Source organism: Notechis scutatus, chromosome 3 (assembly GCF_049901735.1).
Source record: "Notechis scutatus isolate UNSWTSFEM ecotype Mainland chromosome 3, rNotScu1.2, whole genome shotgun sequence".
NCBI classification, from domain to species: Eukaryota; Metazoa; Chordata; class Lepidosauria; order Squamata; family Elapidae; genus Notechis; species Notechis scutatus.
The window spans coordinates 176,117,791-176,137,394 of NC_142011.1; the positions used below are offsets into that span (position 1 = coordinate 176,117,791).

The 19,604-nt window shown below is 32.2% G+C and overlaps 1 long non-coding RNA gene across 7 annotated transcripts in view; it reads right to left on the reverse strand.

Moving 5' to 3' along the window:
* The window catches only part of LOC148131493 (uncharacterized), a 155,564-nt gene that overhangs the window by 75,401 nt on the left and 60,559 nt on the right, over nucleotides 1-19,604 (reverse strand). For 2 of the 7 annotated variants that reach the window (XR_015748951.1, XR_015748948.1), the window contains exons 3-4: nucleotides 13,394-13,494; nucleotides 10,218-10,422 (exon numbers count right to left, since the gene is read on the reverse strand). The exons of 3 other annotated variants lie outside the window; for them this stretch is intronic. This is a non-coding gene — a long non-coding RNA (uncharacterized LOC148131493). Of the gene's footprint in view, nucleotides 1-10,217; nucleotides 10,428-11,640; nucleotides 11,698-13,393; nucleotides 13,495-19,604 lie in introns of all 7 variants that reach the window. 2 more of the 7 variants (XR_015748950.1, XR_015748949.1) reach the window with 2 other exon arrangements.

The following is a 19,604-nucleotide window of genomic DNA, read 5'->3' on the forward strand; positions in this document are numbered from 1 at the left end:
GAAAGAATGGAACAATTAACAGTCTTATAAAAATACACTTAAGACTTACAAGTCTACAATAAAAAGAAAAGCAAATTGGTTGTACCAAGAACATTTTATGTGGTTATATTACCTAAGGTTAAAACAGTTCCCCTGATGGTATTTACAACTGACAGTATATCTAGCAAATAAAAGCATTTAAATATCAAAAACTTGGAACACATGAATGTGTTTTCTGACCCCCCCCCCCCGGCTGTATTGATCAATGAAATAATGAAAAAGGAACAAAGGCATTCACCAAACTTGATTGCAGGAAATACGACTTCAGCAATAGAGTGGTCAATGTCTGGAATACTCTACCCGATTCTGTAGTTTCTTCCCCAAACCCCAAAAACTTTAACCTTAGACTGTCTACTATTGACCTCACCCCTTTCCTAAGAGGTCTGTAGGGGGCGTGCATAAGCGCACCAACGTGCCTACCGTCCCTGTCCTATTGTTTCTCTTATTCTTCTTTTATTTTTCTTATATGTACCCATTTCATGTATTCACAACTATGTATACACTTATACTTATTATCTTGTAAACAATTGGCAAATCAAATAAATAAATAAATAAATAAATAAATAAATATTTGGACTTCTTTCCTCAATATAGCATTTCTTAACTGTTTAAAGTGAAACATATGTATTTGAGGCATTAAGACTCATTAAACTTAATAGAATATTATCAAAATGTACAGATTCTGCTGTAATCTACTTCATTTTAGCTGTTCTCTATTATGGGCAGATCAAGTTTGGAAAGGAGACTGAACAGAAATCATAAGAACAGTAGTACCATTAGTACATTGGCATCAATAATTTTCACCTTTGTAAAAACCGAATATTGTGAACATTTCAGTTTCCTATTTATTTTTCCGTAGTCACAAATAAAATAAATTGGGGGAGAACCCTTTATATAAACATTTCATGCTGGAGTGAATGGACCTCAACAGCTGCTGATTTGGTGACACTGAGAACTCCAGTGGAGCTGTCCTGCTGAATTAACGTCTTGGAACTGTTAAGAAGAAACTTCAAACAGACCTTGTTTAGCAGGTGGTCAAAGCTTTCCCTCTGTGGGGATCATGTGAAGACTAGCAGAACAGTCACTCAGTCATGAATCAGGCCTGTCAATAGTTGCCTATTTTCTCAACAGGTTTCTCGATCATACTCCAAAAGCATTCCTCCCACAACATCCTACTCTTCTATGTAGCTTCTTACAAATTACCACCAATTGGAGAGTAACAATTTTGCTTGTATTGTTAATTTCAATTATTGATTTATATTTAATGAAGAACAAGAGTCAAGAAGCGTACACACTTTTAAATAAGCTAATTTGAGGCTTATTGCACGCTGCTGCAAACTGAATATAATAAGTTGCTAATCCCGATCAGTAGACTGTATTTGAGAAGATGTTTATAAAATATATTTCTGATGTTCAAGTCTTCACTATTGTTCAGGATGTCAATAGAAAACCACAAAATACTCTCCCATAATTTTAATTTCTACTTTTTTTTTCTGATGAAGTTCATTAAAAAAAAAACTTTTGCATATAGAAAAGTAGATGTCAGGTTTTTTTCCAACACATCAAATTTACCAACTAGGGGAAAAATTATTTTGAGAACTGCATTAATCATACAAGTCATAGACTCAGCAGCAGCAGCCAATGAGAGAAGCATATCAAAAAAGTTAAGATGGTGGCTACAACTGCATTACCAAAGCCCTGACCCTTTAATGCGTGGAACTATGTAAAAAGGTCAGGGATTCAATCACATGGCCATCTTAGTTTTGTGATATGCCTCCCGTGCAAATATCCCTGATGTAGCCGGAAGTTATATAATCCAAACCTAATTTTGGTATCAACAGAAAAAATGGAGAAAATAATCATATCCTGGATAAAAGTAATCATTTAATGGACCTCTTTTATAATTATTTCAAAGACAATTTTCCCTGAGTTCGGCTGATTTGTTGAAGGAAATTAAGCAATATTTACAGTATGAATTACTATTCAATTCATGTAAAGAATGGTTGGAAAACCATTATCCTAATACAAAAAAAAATAATTTTGCACACAATATAGATCTATTTCAGCCCAAATACTTTAATAAGTATATCAAAATGCTAAACATTTTTATTTTAATATAGAGCAACATGGAGATTCTGTTTATGTAAAAAACAAATACAGGATCTTTGATTTTATGTTAATTAATATAATGAACAGTGTAAATAGTTTGGAGCTCAATTTTCATATACATTTTTGCGTACCTAAAGAATGTTTGTTTGTATGTGTTTGCATCTATCTATCTATCTATCTATCTATCTATCTATCTATCTATCTATCTATCTTAGTTGTATATGTAAATTGGCACCTGACTGAAAGTGGGTTGTTGTTTTTTTTGAGAATGAGTAAATCACTATTAATCTTACTTCAAAAGCATGCAGGGATAGATGCAGCAACAGCAAACTATCCATTCTTTCTTGATAGGTCATTCATATTACCATTTCACTAGTAAGAGTTTGTGTTAAAAAGGGGAAGAGCAGCTGAGTAGAATAGTATTTCAATTCAAAGAAAAATTTATCCACAATGCTTGCGCAGATCCCTGAAAGTGTATTTTTAAATAATTCAAAGCAAAAAATGCTTTTTTTACTTAAAAGTATTTAAAATTATTATTTTTTTTGCTTTAGAGAACATTGAAGAAAATAATTTTTAAAAGTGCCCTTCAAAAATAAAAGTTGCAAATCATAAATGAAATATCAGAAATTAAAAACAAATGAAGGATTAGAGTTTTTACATAAGGTTTCTGATTTTAAGTGCCTTCTTATAATTGTTTGATAAACAATCTCCATGGGGAAGTTAAACTGACCTTACTCACTGCAGAGTTTAATAACTTCCAAGGGCTCTGAGCACCATGTTAAATCAAACTAGAAAAGAAAACTAGTTCAGTTTGATCACTTTAGTTGTACATCAACATTTCTTCGACACCGCTGAAGAACATGAAGGTATAGTGGTAGTTCCTGTCACTTTGCTTCTAAAATGTATAGCATATTACTTCAGTGCAAAGACTTGTTTAAATACAATGTGTATCATCATTGAACTATATATAACACCTGCTCTTAACTTGGTTTTGCAGAATAGAGATTACATACCATAGAAAGATTCTGATTAAGTATACAGCTATTCATAACCTAATTTTATAATGCAGTATAATAATGAAGATAAGCATTTCAATATCTCCTTAGATATAACAAAAAGAGAATTCTTTTGAGACTCAGAATAGTACTCCACAACATGCCACACTGCTGCAAATGCTTATCTAGGGTACAATAGAGAGTTTCAGAAGTTTGTACTTAAGGGACAAAACAGGAAAAAATATTTGGGACTTAAAACAAAAGCATCTCACAGTATAATATTTCAGGCAATCACTTTAATGGTCAGACAAATGAAAAGACTCCCTTCAGTTTACCTTCACTCCCACCTGACTGAAAAAAACTAAGATCTGACATAGTTAGTATTTGGATGGAGACCACCAAAAAATCCATGGATTGGTGGGTTGGTTATTTCTAAAGTTGCCCAATTTCTTGATCACTCAGTAGTGCACAAAGGTAAAATCAAAATAACAGAACAATACCAGGTAGGAAGAGGATTATCTCAGTTAAAGGACATAAAACGTTTCACATAGGAAACCCACATCCACATCTTAGGCCAATGCCTGGGAAAGGAACTCATTTTTTCAAGGCTCATTTAAAGAAGAGTAGGATTGAGGTCACTTGAATCTCTGAGGTAAAAGCTGTTCCAGAGGACAGGCACTATGACAGAGAAAGCATGCCTCCTGGGTCCCATCAGATGGCACCGTAGAGAGTAAGGAAGATTACTATGATAGAGATATGCAAAATTTATTTCCAAAAGGATCAAATATATTTTAAGTCCAAGTCCATATAGATAGAAAACATTCAGGAGAGGCTCAGACAGTACAATTTTGAAAGCTTCTGTCATTATATATAATAAAATCTGTTTTAGCTTTCCTGTGGATTTGATTTCTTGATCTGGACTATTTGGCAGGATGTGTTTAATGAGTAGGATATAAAACATGATGACTCAGGACAGAAACAAAGGAAGAGAAATAATAAGACCTATGCCATGGACGGTGATAAGCAACACCTTGAGCTGCAGCCAGGAGTCTATTGGTAACTGATGAAGTTTGCTAGAGGTTAGAATGCAGTATTGCAGGCTACTTCTGCTGACTGCCAGCTGCCTGTAATTTGGCAATTTGAATCTCATAAGGCTCAAGGTTGACTCAGCCTTCCATCCTTCTGAAGTGGGTAAAATGATGACCCAGATTGTTGGGGGCAAGATGCTGACTCTATAAACTGCTTAGAAAGGGCTGTTAAAGCACTGTGAAATGGTATATAAGTCTAAGTGCTATATGGTGGCATGCTCGTAATTGCTCTTGCTGTTATATTCTGGACCAACTGAAGCTGCCATATGGTCTTCAAGGACAGCCACTTATAAAATAAATTGCAATGTCCATGTGTGGAATAACCTAGGCAGGAATATCCATGAGGAGGGAGTCCCAATGCAGGAAAGAGTGCAATTGTACACAAGACAAATATGTATTAAGACCTTCTTGGCTAAATATGTTATCTGTTGCTTAACCAGGAGCAGAAATCCCAGGAAGACATAAAAAGGTGCAACAGTTCTGTCTGTGGGAGGGCAACTCATTCAGAGCTGGATATGAAAGTCCCAGAATTTAGAAGGTCCATACATCTCTATTTCCTGGGTATTGTTAAGGATAAATTTAAGTATTCTCTTCCCCATCCAGATCCCCACAGTTTCTAGGCACTGAGACAAGATCTTGACAATATTATTCAGTTCGCCAGAAGTCAGGATATACAGCTGAGAATCATCAGTGTACTGATTATACCTGACCCCGTGCCAACAGATGATCTCACTCGGTAGCTTCATGAACATGTTAAACAGGAGAATTACTTTTTTAGCCCCATGTCACCCTGCAAGTCAGGGTCTTTCAATCTGATCTCTTCTCTCTCATCCACACCAACTACAACTGGATACAAGGAGAAAAACTAACACTAATGCTGTGCTTCCTGGTCCCAATTCTCATAACTAAATCAGAAGGATACATATAATTAAATCTAAAGCTACCAAGAACTCAAAGACAGCAGAGACAGTTGTATCACCTATATCCCAGCTCTGCTAGTGGTTATTGACAAGTAGATCAATGTCATATCAGTGTAATATCTCACTAAGAATCCTGGCTGAATAGGGTTCTTCTGAAGCTGCAGCCTAGCCATTTTTTCTGCAACCTTCTCCATAAAGAGGACATTGGAAGTTGAACAAAAATTTAGCAATGATCTATTGAGGAGTAAGCCCCTTCGGCAGATGGAACCACCTTCCTTTCAAATAAATCATTACTGTATGGATGTGACCATATGCCACCACTGGATGCCTTCAACAACCAAAAGAGACATGGTTCTCCCAAGGATCCTGTCTACTTTCATAGGAACTAAATAAACTGAGCACAATTGTGCCTCATTTGCCTTGAATGGGACCCACCGAGTCAATCAAACCCCGAGAGTATCCAAATGAATTTTAGGGTCATATTCTTAGAATTCTGCACAAAAGCCCTGTAGATGTTCCTGTGTCCCATCCTTCTCTTATATAGGGGTCACCTTAAGGGAGGCTGATGAATGGTTATCTACAGAGACAGTAAGAACATAAAATAGATATATTTTATCACTCTTTTTACCACAGCACAATCCCTAATGTAAGCTCTTCCAATGGATTCATTCTTCATATTTCTTCAATAGTGCCCTAGGCATCTCTTCTGTTTCCCATTGCTTTTTTATAGATTATTATTATTGATTATTGCACAGCAGCCAGATGTTCAGACTGGATTTGGCATTTTTGTTTACCTATCGAGTCCTTACCAAGGACCTGGGATAGGCAAATTATTATAAACTTTATTTATTAAACATGAAACTTGGTCAACTGAACATTTATATCATTGACTGGCTCTGATGGTTGATACGGATTGCTGCCGTAGGCAAATTATACTATTATTATTAACTTTTATTCATTAAACATGAAACTCAGTCAACTGAACAAAAATGTATCACAATTGACTGAGTTTCATGTTTAATAAAAGTTTATAATAATAATTTGCCTATGGCAGCAACCCATAGCACAGCAAAGCTATATTATTATTATTATTATTATTATTATTATTATTATTATTATTATTATTATTATTATTATTATTATTATTATTATTATTATTATTATTATTATTATTATTATTATTATTATTATTATTATTATTATTATTATTATTATTATTATTATTATTATTATTATTATAAATTATTCCTGACTTCTGACTATAACCATTAATCCTCAGATTTCCTGGTGCAATTCCTGAGAGCTGCAAAACAATGTCAACCATTGTTGTGCATTGCCTAGAATCATCTGTGGGGAGATGGGCAGTTGTGCAAATTCGATTAACAAAATAAATAAGTAAATGAAATCTTGGCAGCTACAGACCACATTCTGGGCAACTCAGTCTGTGCTATTTTGTTATTAAGTTCATCTACACATAACCATACCTTCTGCATAAGCAGCTCCCTAACTTCACATTTTACAATGTGCAATAATTAAACAAGAAAAACTCTATCCATATTTTCTTGTTTGTTTAAATTGAAAAAAAATATGATTACTAGCTTTGGGATGTCAGAATATTAAGCTGTCTTCTATTTAAAAATCCCTCAATATTCTAGTTTGTTCTAAAGCTCTGGATTTGAAGAAATGGAAATGTGATTCTAGTTTAGCAGTTGCACACAAAAGGAAGAGACTGGATATATAAGCAAACAACTCAAGCCTATTTTAATTTATTTAGAATTCAGTTATAGTATTTCAGTGCCTATACTTCCTAAAATGTCTTAAATATGATACATGCTTCTTTGTACCTGCAAACAAAACTAAATGATCTAATGCCCAAAGAAACATATCACTATCCTAATTTTAAGTAGAAGCTGGTAGTAATTACATTCATATGACAAATTTTACTGCTAATTTCTAAAATGCTGCTTTACTTCTTAAGATGTTTATTTTATATCTATACATTAATGCTTATACTTTTTCAAAATTCAACATAGCAGTATAGTTTTAATGTATAAAGCATATTGACAATAAACTTAGAAAGTAAATTTAATGAATTTTTGCTAGAACTTTGCTGACTGTAAGCACACATACAGGCACCTGGGAATACTTGTGAGTAAATATATATAAGATTAGACACCTATAAAAATTCACAAATATTCAGCAAGTTTAATAAAGAAAGCATAGCATCTCTGCTTCAACATCGAGCTGAAGCTCTACATCGAGTATACTTTAGCTTTTCAATGGCTATTACTTATTAGTATGGAGGCACCTGGAAAATATTAATTCCTTATAGCTGAAAAATTATTCTTTCTTCTGTATATGCTGAATGCAGATGTTAGTTGGTGCCAAAATGGGTGTAGGAGGACATAAATCCCTACCATTGGAGGATGAATAAAAGATTCACATCAATATATTAAGGAAATCATCAACATCATCCCTTAAACAGGTAAAGTTCAAATCTCCCTTGAACTTGAGAGGACTAAATTGTAACCTTTTTTAGAAACAATCAAAAATTTATTTTAATATACTTTTAAATGTCTTAAATGTAAAATATTTAAGAAAAAAATAAAGGGAAAAAGAATAAAACAAAAAAGAACATAGCAGATGAAAAATAAAATACCAATAAATAAACGGATAATTTACAATTGGAATGAAATTTAACTTTTATCATTTAATTCATATAAACTAAACTCATTATATCATTTTAAGAAATAATTGATAATGACCACAAAACACTAATGTTTATATTACAATGTGTCACTAAAATTTATCAGTTCCTAAAATAAATGCACTTAATCTTCTAAAATTAACAATTTAAAAAGCACAGTAAAAACAATATTACGTTCTAAATTTTCTTCCATTGTACCTGACTGGTACTAAAATGTTTATAGACATTAAAATGGCTTCAGGCTATTAATATTACATTAAATACATTAAATACTTCCATCTTAAAAACTTGAACTGAGTATTTGAGTGTGCTAGATAATATGTCCAGAAGTCATTCTTGCCTAAATTAAATCAAAATTCTGCTCTGGATTATACTCTTAATTTTGCCATTACTAGTATACATCAAGCTTGATTTCCCTATCTGCTATTATTAGCAATGTATTTATTTTCTAATGTGGGCCAAATTTGTGTTACCATTAGAATATAACTTAATAAGTAGTGATTTTTAAAAATTTATTTTATCTAGAAAAATTCTAGTAGAAAAAGACTTTCTTTATGCATTATTTTTATTTTTGTAATAATCCTGTGTATTTCTTTCCAGTACTTTTCATGTTACTGTATGACCATCACGTATATAAGGTACCTTGTATATCAAAAATATTTTCCACATTTATTATTATATGGTTTTTTAAAATATTTTTGCAATCATGGGTAGTTATGTATTACTCTATAACATCTTATACCAATTTCTTCTCAAATTATATCTTATGCTAAATTTTACTGAATATTTCCATAAGTTCTCCCATTGTTGTAATGAAACTGTTTTTAAAAAAAATTGCAACAATTTAATCATAGTCTTTTATTTATTCTATCTCCCTGTCATACTTTAAGAGCAATTTTATACACGTCCTAACAGGAGGTCTAGCTTCTATGACATTACTTTTATTCTTCCAGAAAGGTATTTTGTTATCATTTGGTTTTTTAAAATTAATTTTATATCTTGAAATTCAACAAACCGCTTAATTGTCTTCATCAGCTTTCTTGTAAATTGAGTAAGTTTGAGGATGTCTCATTTGGTAGAATTTATTTATTTATATTTTTTATTTCTAAACCACCCACTGCCTCGCAATCAATTTCTAAACCACCCACTGCCTCACAGATCAAATTGCTAGCATTCTTAATTTGTAATATCACTATCTTCTAAATATGCCCTGAGGTAGGGATGGGCAACAAGCAAAACAACGGGTAAGCCAAGCAATCTTTCCATTCAGCCAACCCTTGCTGGTATCTACATCCACTTGAAACATGAACTTTGTTTAAAAGTTTCCTTAAAGAACACAGTTGTGGTAATAAATAGTGAGAAAATAAGAATTGCTCAAATCTATTTTTAATGTTTTTTTACAAGTTGTAGAAATATACCAGAAAAAAATATACATACAAGAACACAAAACATAACATGTAAATTTAAGCAATGTACCAAGAACAAAGATAAAAATTATTTTTACCCATTGTTAAATGTGTTAGTATTTAAAAAAACTTGCTATAAATATGGACAAATTATAAAATTTGTCTATTTGGCTCTAAAATTATAGATATATTATTAAAAAGTGTATTTTATGAAGAAAAGGTATGTCATAATAGTTTGAAAGGCATCCTAGGAAAAGAATAACTTATTTTCATAATTAAGCTCCAAAAAGAAATTATTTTTTAAAAAAATCAACAAATGCACGACATATTTTTTTTTCCACAGTTCCAAAAGTGTTGTTCATATTGCAGAAACCAGCTGCTATTGTGTCTTATTAATTATATACAATTAAATTACATTAACTGTATGTTTTTAATAAAAGGGAGGAAAAGAAATTTACACAACAGATCTTTTTCTATTCCAAATTAATCACTTTGAAATTTCTCTCAGATTACATCAGCGTTTTACCCATTGTCAAATTGTAAGATGGCATCTATTGTATATCATTGGTGATGCATTAAATTAGTTGTTTATATTATAAAGTCTAAACATAGGAGAATCTTTTGTGTGGAATTCCTTGTCTAATTTAGCCTCCCAAAGCAAATAGCTGTCTTTTTTGTTTAGTTAATGCACCATTGGAGAACCTAAAGATGTATAATCTTGTTACCATCTACATATACACATCCATACACACCCATCATGCTATTCCTTTCATGATAAGCAATGTTTGCAGAGTACAGAACAGAAGTACAAAAAATGAGAGGAAGAAATTAAAGGTAAGAAAAAGAAGTAGCCAAAACTAATTTACACAAACCATATTCATAATGCCCCGTAATTGCTTTACAAACTATCCTGGCTTTCCCAATTCCAAACATGACTTCATTAAATTTCTCACCTCTCTCTTTTCCACACTCTTTGTCAGCTCCAGACAGACAGCCTGCCTTGATTGTGACGACCAGATTCAACGAGGTGTAGAGGTTAAAGTGATGGATTAGGAATGGCAGGATTCTAGACTTTAGTCCCCCTCTAGCCACTCAAGGTCACTGGATGACTTTGGGACAGCTCGAAAGATGGTTATTATGAGGAGTAGAAGCCTTGTTCTGTGCTTAGACATAAGCATATATCAAGTAAAAATACTAATTAGTAATCCTACTAGCTCAGTCTTGCAATTCCTCTTGAGCAGTGACCCTTCATGTATCCATTTTGTAATTCAATCCTCATTCATTTTCTAATAGGACTAAATCACCTCAATGTAATTCTTTCATACTGATTATTCACTTTTGTATTCAATCCACATTCATTTATCCTCTTCATTCTAGACCTTGCTATTTCTTATTTTACAAGACACATTTAAATACCCCATTGCAACTGCATTATTATTATATTGCTAATAGCAAACCTAGCCCACATATTATAGCCCTATATAACAAAGTGAGCAAAGCAGTAAATACACAATGTTTTATTTTCCATCCAAATTAGTCTCATTTTTGCTTAACTTAATTTTGTTCCTTGCTGTCTTCAATTGTTTTCTGCAATTGTTGCTCTCTTTCCACATTATACAATATTTCTTCTCATTTTTTCAACAATTATATTATACTTTCCTCATTCACAGCTTGTCTTATTTTACCTTTGTACTAATCATCCATGTTATAATCCCCTCAACATAATTAGCACTACAAAACTCAACTTCTTTAGCTCTGTTCTAAGTAACTCTCCATATTCCCCTAGCCTATGTCTAATTTCTGTTCACTTTGTTAGGACATTAACTTAACTTCTAATCTTTTAAATACAGGGCTCATATTTTTCTTTCTGCAGTTCTTCCACTTTTATTTTTGTTTCTTTTATTCTGTATCTCCAATATTTTCTCCCCAAGATCCACTTTTGGCATTACCAAATAATGGCTTGAACCACATACAGAATCACTCATCACTCTTTATCCCTCACCAAGTATCTCAATATTTTATCATAAACAACCATGGTTTTAGATTTATATTCTTATTTTTCCCTGAAAAATATGAATACAATAAACTTATATTTGAGCCATTTTCTAGCTCAAGACCTTTTTCACTGCAAATATCAACAGTCACCATTAACATTGATTCTTGGATTTTGAAATGATGCAATCACCGTTAATGCTCTTTATCATTTTTACGATCTAAGCATTTTTATTTAACAAAACAACCTTTTCTGTTGGATAACATTAATTCAAACTTTATCTTTAGAACATGTATTATTACCATTTGCACACAATAGCATTCATTAATATCTTCTCACATATGTACTTCTGACATATATTTTACATTTATAATTATCCTTACACTCTCTCTTCCCTGCCTGTGTCCATCAACTCCATTCCAATATAACTTCATTGAAATCTAGTAGATAAATAATAATAATAATTTATCAAATTTATCTGCTGCCAACATCCTGTGACTCTGGGTGGTTTACCCTAAGTGTAAATTAGAAACAAGACAAAACAAAAACAGCACAAGAACAATGATGGCAAAGAAAACAAACCTAGAGAAGAACAAGAAAGGAAAAAAGGGCATCAATCATCTTCATCAAAGGCCTGAGCAAAGAGCCAGATCTTTAGTGTTCTTCAAAATACCAGTAGGATAGGACCTTCCTCCTTTATTTAGTTTCACAGGAACACAATGTAATTTGTTTTTTTTTCCTTTTTCCCCACTTCCTTTGCTAATTTATAATCTTGCCTATGATGTAGTTCTCATCACATGGGCCCACTAATACTGATTTCTGCTGTCCATTGTGCTTTGGCCAATTAAAACAGGTAAGTTTTTTTCATAAAATAAAGAAGGTATAGATTAGCTAATCATAACTGTATCTGTTAACATCAACTTCTGAAAACACAGTAATATAAAGTAATTTTTATATCAATGTATAAAGTTATAAAATTATAGTGTACAGAATTACATTGCTAAGACAGAAAATACTTCAAAACTGATCTTTTTAAAAGGATATACTTTTGCGGTGGGGAAATGAAAAAAGAAGAAGCCAGAACAAACTTTGATTTACCTTAAACTATGTATGACTTATGCAATCATAAACAGTTTACAAAACAAGAACATCCATACAATTAAAACATCCACAATAAATATAAATTAATTAACTACAATACAATAAATCAAAATATGTGTGATAATTAAAATAAAAAAATCATAAGAAATAAAATAACATCAATAATTAAACCCATATAAGAAAATAATAAACTATTCAAGCAAATGCTCTTCAGAAAAGTCCTCTCTTCAATAACTTCTCAATGATAGAAAGGATTAATTACCTTAATATTATTTTATCTTTCTAAGGATGTTTAGCTTGGCTACATGACTGTTACTTGTAAATACTGAGTAAATAAAACAAAAAAGGATATATACACACCAATGATTATTTGTTGGTATTCTTTACATTTTATAAAGAGGATTATCCATATGTTTCTCATTTCCTAACTGTATTAAGAGTGCATATATTATGGCCAAGTTTTTTATACTGGGAAAGAAGTTTGTAATAGTTTAGGTATCAAAAAAGATTCATGTATACATTTATTATACAAATAATGTCAATTTTTAATGAATTAATATTTATTTGGATAATAAATATATAGTACACAGTTCTACATACTACTGACCCCAGAATACTTCTAATCAGATATTTATTGACTTAAATTGTAATATACTGTCTCTATAGTTTTGAATATTTTCTAAATTTTAAGTTTTATCCTCAAAAGATATTAGCTGGTAGACCAGATCAGGAAACAGAATACAGATTTGGAAACTTGAAAGCCTGAAAAGTATTTTCTGCCCCTCTCTATTATATTCAAGAGTTTTTAAGATGGAGTAAATTTAAGTTTCTTTTTAGTATTTTCATCTTGTTCCGGACTTAAATCACTTTTGTATAACTGGCATCACATACTTTTTCCAAATCTGGTTCCTGACAATATGCTTCTAATCTAAGGAAATTAAATTATTTGGAGAATACAGAATAAAAGAGTTGAAAGGGACCTTGAAGGTCTTCTTGTCCAACCCCACAACCCTTCTCAAGCAAGATACCCTGTACCTTTCCAGAAAAATGGCTTTGCAATCTTTTCTAAAATACCTCCAGTGATGGAGCACCCAACTTCTGCAGGCAAACCATTCCACTTGCCGATTAACCTAGAACTAAGGATAAATTTTCCAACAGTAAGAACAAGCAATTTGTCTTAGATCAAGAAATAAATTACAACACAACATTACATTTGCTTTGAAATGATTAAGAATCTATTGAGTCATACTGTAAATCTGATCTAAGTATGGAAGAGCACTTGGTTCTACAAGTATTATCTTTGCAGTTAAGCCTTTGATCTTTTAATGAAATTCTTCCATTTCTTGGGACAGATAACAAGAACAGAAAGAACAGCCAAAGTTAAACTTTTGCAGGAGACTGCATGATGGAGTGATGGAAAAAATAAACCCTGCTCAGTAAAGAACTTTGAGCAAAGCTACTACTGAATCTGTTTCAGAAAATATCCTTGGTCAGCATTCAGAGGAAAGAATTAAGAACTCTTGGTCAAAGTGGCATTTTGTATTGTTTTCTCTATTGTGACATACCAACTTGGTTTATTGAACAAAAGAATAAAAGTACAGAGAAAGCATTTCAGAATTACGCATACTTTACACAAAACATAAAAACTTACTAATAACTAAATTCTAGAATATATTGCAGTTCCACTCTGAACAGGAGGTTGCCATTAGTTTGTTGTTGTATATACTGAGATGACACACTTTGCATATTTTAAATAGACTGAAAAAATGTACAACTTCTGCTTTCAGTTGTCTCTGATTTCTCTTCCTTTACATTTTATGCACATGTAACCCAAGACATTTTATTATGTATCTTCTCCACTCTTATCACATTTTTCTGCCTGATGGAGTGAGATAATAAACATTTTAGTTCTGTGTTTACTTAGATTTATCTTCTCCAATCTAGTGCCTTCAGATATAACAAGACTAAAACTCCCAGCTTGAGGGTTGGGAATTTTGGAAATCGTAATCTCAAAGTATCTTGGATACTTTGGCCATTGAAAAGATACATAATGTTAGTAATTCTGTTTTGTAGTCCAGTTAAATCATTCAGTTCAAATTCTAATTGCATTTGGGATACAATTAATAACTTACTTGTATAGAAAAAAAAATGACATTTTATGCAAATAAATTGTTTTTATAGATTGTGTGCCAGAAATATTTCCAACTATTGCCAGAAAAATAAACATTCTGTAGTATATTTCCTACACATGAGAAAGTAACTTAATATGAAACAGAAGACAAAGAAAGGATTGATATATAATGGTTTCTATGTAAAAAAAAATAAGAAAAATGCCAAATCATCAGAAAAAAACATGCCATAATCTTCCAGACACATGTAAAACCTTATTGAATGACTATAATAACAGAGACAGTATGATTGAACAACACATTTTCATGGTGAAAGATTAGATTTGTTAACTACACACTTACATTTTGACAATGAAAAATGTGACAATTCTTATATATTAAAATGAAATATTTTCTGAATTTAATTTAGTATTAGTAAATGCATGTTAAATATGATTTAATTAGTTTTTCAAATAGAGGAAAATAAAGTTTATCACTAGTGGACAGAAAACTTATTAACTATTTTTGCAAAGGATGTAAAGTATAAAGAACCATTGTTTGGCATTCATTTACATATTATGAACACTGAAAAATAACATCTCATTTTCTGTTGTAGTAAAAAAATACTACAATAAACATTAGGAATAAGTATTGAAAATGAAAGTCAGAATCACTATACTATTATAGAATCCTCCACAAAGTTTAGTTTATAATATGGTATATAATTTGTGTTACTACATACAGTATCAAAAGGATTTTATAAGGAGAAAAGGATACACCGGGATGGGATTCAAAAACTTTAGCAACCGGTTTTATGCCCGGTTGCTGGGTAGGCGTGGCCTAGTCGGCCTTCTACACCACAGTGGGGAGAGGTAATTTTTACCCTCCCTGGGCTCTGGAGGCTTTCTTCAAGCCTCTGGGAGGGCAAAAACAGCCTTCCTGGGCTCCAGAGGCTCTGTGGATGCCAGAAATGGACCCATTTCTGGCCTTCGGGAACTTCTGGGAGGCCCGTTTCTCACCCTCCCTGGACTCCAGAGGCTTTCCTCGAGGGAAAAAATGACCTCCCCACTCTCTGGAGGCTCTCCAGAGGCTGGAAACGGGCCCATTTCCAGCCTTCCAGAACTTCAGGAAGGCCCGTTTCCCCTCTGTTTTTTGCCCTCCCAGAGTCTCCATGTGGGCCCTCCGGGGAGGGGAGGAGTGGGTGGGGCCAGCCAGTCGTTTCAATTACTGGTTTGGCAAACCAGATGTAAAATTAACATCTGGTTTGTCAGAACTGGTGCAAACCGGTAGCAGCCCACCACTGAGGATACTTTTAAAGGGAACTGTAGATCAAGAAAAGGATCAGAGATTACTAAGCAGTTAATAGTGTGTGGAATATTTTATATATAATGGACAAATTCATATGACAAATGGTCAATTTATAAATCTGTAAAATATCATGAATTTGTGTGTGTATGTGTGTGTGTGTGTATTCAAGCATTTTGATAAAAATGTACTTTTGACTATAATTTAAGAATGTTATGTAAATGTATTTCTGCTTCCACAATATGTTTTAATATTTGTTTCTTATTCTGATTATTTCTTGAAATATATCTATAAAGCTATTTCTGTCATTAAGTGCCTTAAATATGGTTTTATTTATATATATTCTGCCTCATCTAGAAATTATTTGTTATTATATATTACTTAATATTTGCCTGAGAACAACCTGTGAACAACCCTTCATATTTTCATATGAGGCATTCAAAATTGAATAACCACAAAATTCATATATTTTGGAACAGACAAAAAGAATTTTGGAACAAACAAAAAGAAATGGAGATCAATTAAATGTATTCATATCTGATCATAGCTAGCTTCAGTGGAGCTTCCAATTCCATGAAAAATCCTTTTTACAGGAGACAGAATCAAATAGGTAATGCATTCTTTGCCATTTTATCACTGTAGTGTATCTGTAACAGAATAATATGTACCATTTGGGTAAGATCAGGGCAGTACAATAATTCCAAAAACAGGTAGAAGGTGTATTGTTAGCTGGTTTCATACCTGCCACAAATGGAAAAATGAGAAAAATGGCAAATAAACTTAACAGAATGACTTCCTAAGGACTTTAGCTCACAAAGATTAGTAAGAAGTATTGAAATATATTTATAATTTTAAATAAATCAATTTTATCAGATCAAGTTTAGTACACACTGGTAGAAGTAAATAAATTGATATTATTATTGATCAGCTACTCATTCCAATACTTCATTTTAAAAGTTTGCAGGATGTCTGATCTAAAACAATCTTACCAGCAAATATTCTTGTAAGAAGAAAACGTATTAGAACTATACCTAGAGAACTTCAGCATCACAAAGTAACCGAAAGCTGATATGATTTATAGATGGGAGTGCCAATATATTATGGTCACCATATTTTCTTGGAAAAAATAAACTGAAAAAGGCACAGTCTAAAAAAAGTTCATAAGGATAAAAAGCTGTTTACGTTCATCACTTTGCTTTACAAGTCTTTATTTTAAAATTCAAGAGGAAAACCAAGAAAAATTCATATTCTAATAAACATGTGTAAAATCAAACAGTATGTGTAAATGCGTTTATTTATTTTATTTAAAGTCAATTCAATTTCGATATTTTTCAGAAGAATGTGAAAGATTGAGCATTATGTGGTACTATTTGTACAATAAAAGTTAAATGACCAAAATAAAGGGCAAAACTAAGTTTTTGAAAAATAAATAAATCTAAAGAGTTTAAATTAAGAACTGTCCTTTATAAATAAAGACATATGGTGACTGTACAATATATACATGCTATAACACGCAAACTGAAGTAGAATTCTTATTTCAGCCTATATTTGATTACTTTTTTTGGCTTCCTTCACATGCTCTCCCTCATCATATTCATACTATGTAGACAAGCTAAATTGCATTTACATTTTTTCAGTTCTTCCTCTTCCTTATAGAAAATATGTTGCCTCTGTTTCCTTCATAGTCTTTTTACTAAGTGCCACCAAATCAGGTTTCTTTTTACCAAAATATTGTTATAATGTTCTTTTTACTTTCAGTCTTTCTAAAACAAGTACTTTTTAACACGTTACTTAATAATTCCTGTTTATTACTTAACAGCATTTACATCTCTAGTTATTACATTATATATGTGTAAAAAATGTCTGTATGTGACAAAGTTGCTCTGAAAATACAAGCCTTTATTCAGTGATTTAAAACTGATTATGTCTAACAGATACGCCTTTGAACTATGACTTGTTTTTTGTACTAAAATTCCTTCTTGGTTCCCACTCAGTGACATGAAATATAATCTAGAGGCCCCCCTTCCAAGCAATGTTTCTGTTGCCAAGATATCAGATTTTCCCAGTACCCAAAAGACAGTATTTTGCTGCTGAAAACAACTATCTTTTAAAGTTGTTATAAAATGCAGCTTGGTCTGTGTATCCTAAAAAACAACTTTGTGTTCTTTTCAAAATTTCAATTAACTACTAAAAACTTATTTTAAATTTCATTTATTTCTTTGAGACTGAAAAATAGTGGAATCTATTAGACCCACATTTGTCTTATACAGCAATTGAAGGACACAAATTTAACTATACTTGAAAAAAATGATACATTTCACTAAAGTCAAGGAAGGAAGCATCTATTGAAATGTAGAGAGACAGATGCAACCATGTAAAACCTTAAGATACTACACATACTTGCTGTTATTGGTATTTCATACAAAAGCCACTTCTGCAATAAGAAAAATGTGTTCTTGTGATTCACTGAGGAAATCAATGGTGGTGAGCTACCCAGAGTTGTGGTTTTAAGATAGGCTATCCTCTAAGACTTTAAATAAATATGTAAATTCCCTGTATATTTTTATTTGTAGAAAGGGAGCAACTTGGCCCCAAATCCTCCCCCAGTTCATAGTGCTTTTGGAAATATCTTCAATGCATGTTTGAAATCTTATATACTTGTCATCTGGGTATGTGGGATTAAGGCATCTCTCCTATGATGAAGTAGTGCCTATTTCCAGGAAGTGAAAGGGATCCAAGACTCCCATGATGTCCCTGTTCTCTATTATGGACTTTCCTTGAAGAAAAGATTGGCTCCATCATTAAAAAGCTTCCAAATTATTTTAGAGAACTTTGGGATGAATTATGGTATCATCAAGATTGTGTTAACTTGTAACTCTGAATAGCTTACATTCTGATTTATCATGAATATTTAATTGTTGTATTTTGTAATTGTTGTAAACAATCAAGCTATGAGATGGGGTGAATATCCAACACACACATCTGATAAATCAAGCAAGAAAAAGAGTATATTTCCTCTACACCAATTTAAAGGGACCTATTTAGAAACTAGAGCATAGTCCTGAAGCTGATTCAATGGTTTTCAACAACTGTGCTGCAGAACACTGATGTGCCTTGAAAGGTTTACAAGTGTGCTGCATGAGCTAGAGTCCCACCTTTGTGACATCACCGGGGTGAACTGCCTTTATGTCGCTCCTGAGCCCTAGTAACATGTAACATCATGGGACCTCCATTTTTATGACCCAGAAGTTCCACCTATGAGATGAAAATTGATGAATTGGATGGTTGCTGAATGCTTTTGTCACTTTTGCTGACTGAGCATGAACACAGCAGCATAGTGCAAGCAAGCATTATATTTTAGTCATACAGCCTGAAAAAACAAAGGTACAAGCCTGCTCAGGAGATAAAAAGTCTCAAGGAGTTTGGATAACTTGCAGCTTCAAAACAATATAATGAAAATTCTATTTTCTATAACATTCAGTATGCTAAATTTCTATTGGGTAGAAAAGGAAAAATTAGAATTGTAAGGAGAGAGTGACTGAACAGATGTTTCTTGAAGCAAAGTGAAGTTTTATTTTCTTCCTATGCTCTATCTATTCAAATTATGTCTCAATTCAGTTTACTAGCAATATTCTGGAATTATATGCTCTTGCTGCATGTAACACTAACCAAGAAATATTCCTTCAAATGAAGATATTAAGCCAGAAATAAATAATATTGTGTTGTGATTTCCATACATTATTCTGTATAATTTGAAACATATTCTATAAAAGTTTTCTAGTTTAAATTTTAGCATTTTAATTTCATGCTTTGAATTATGCTCTCAACTATCA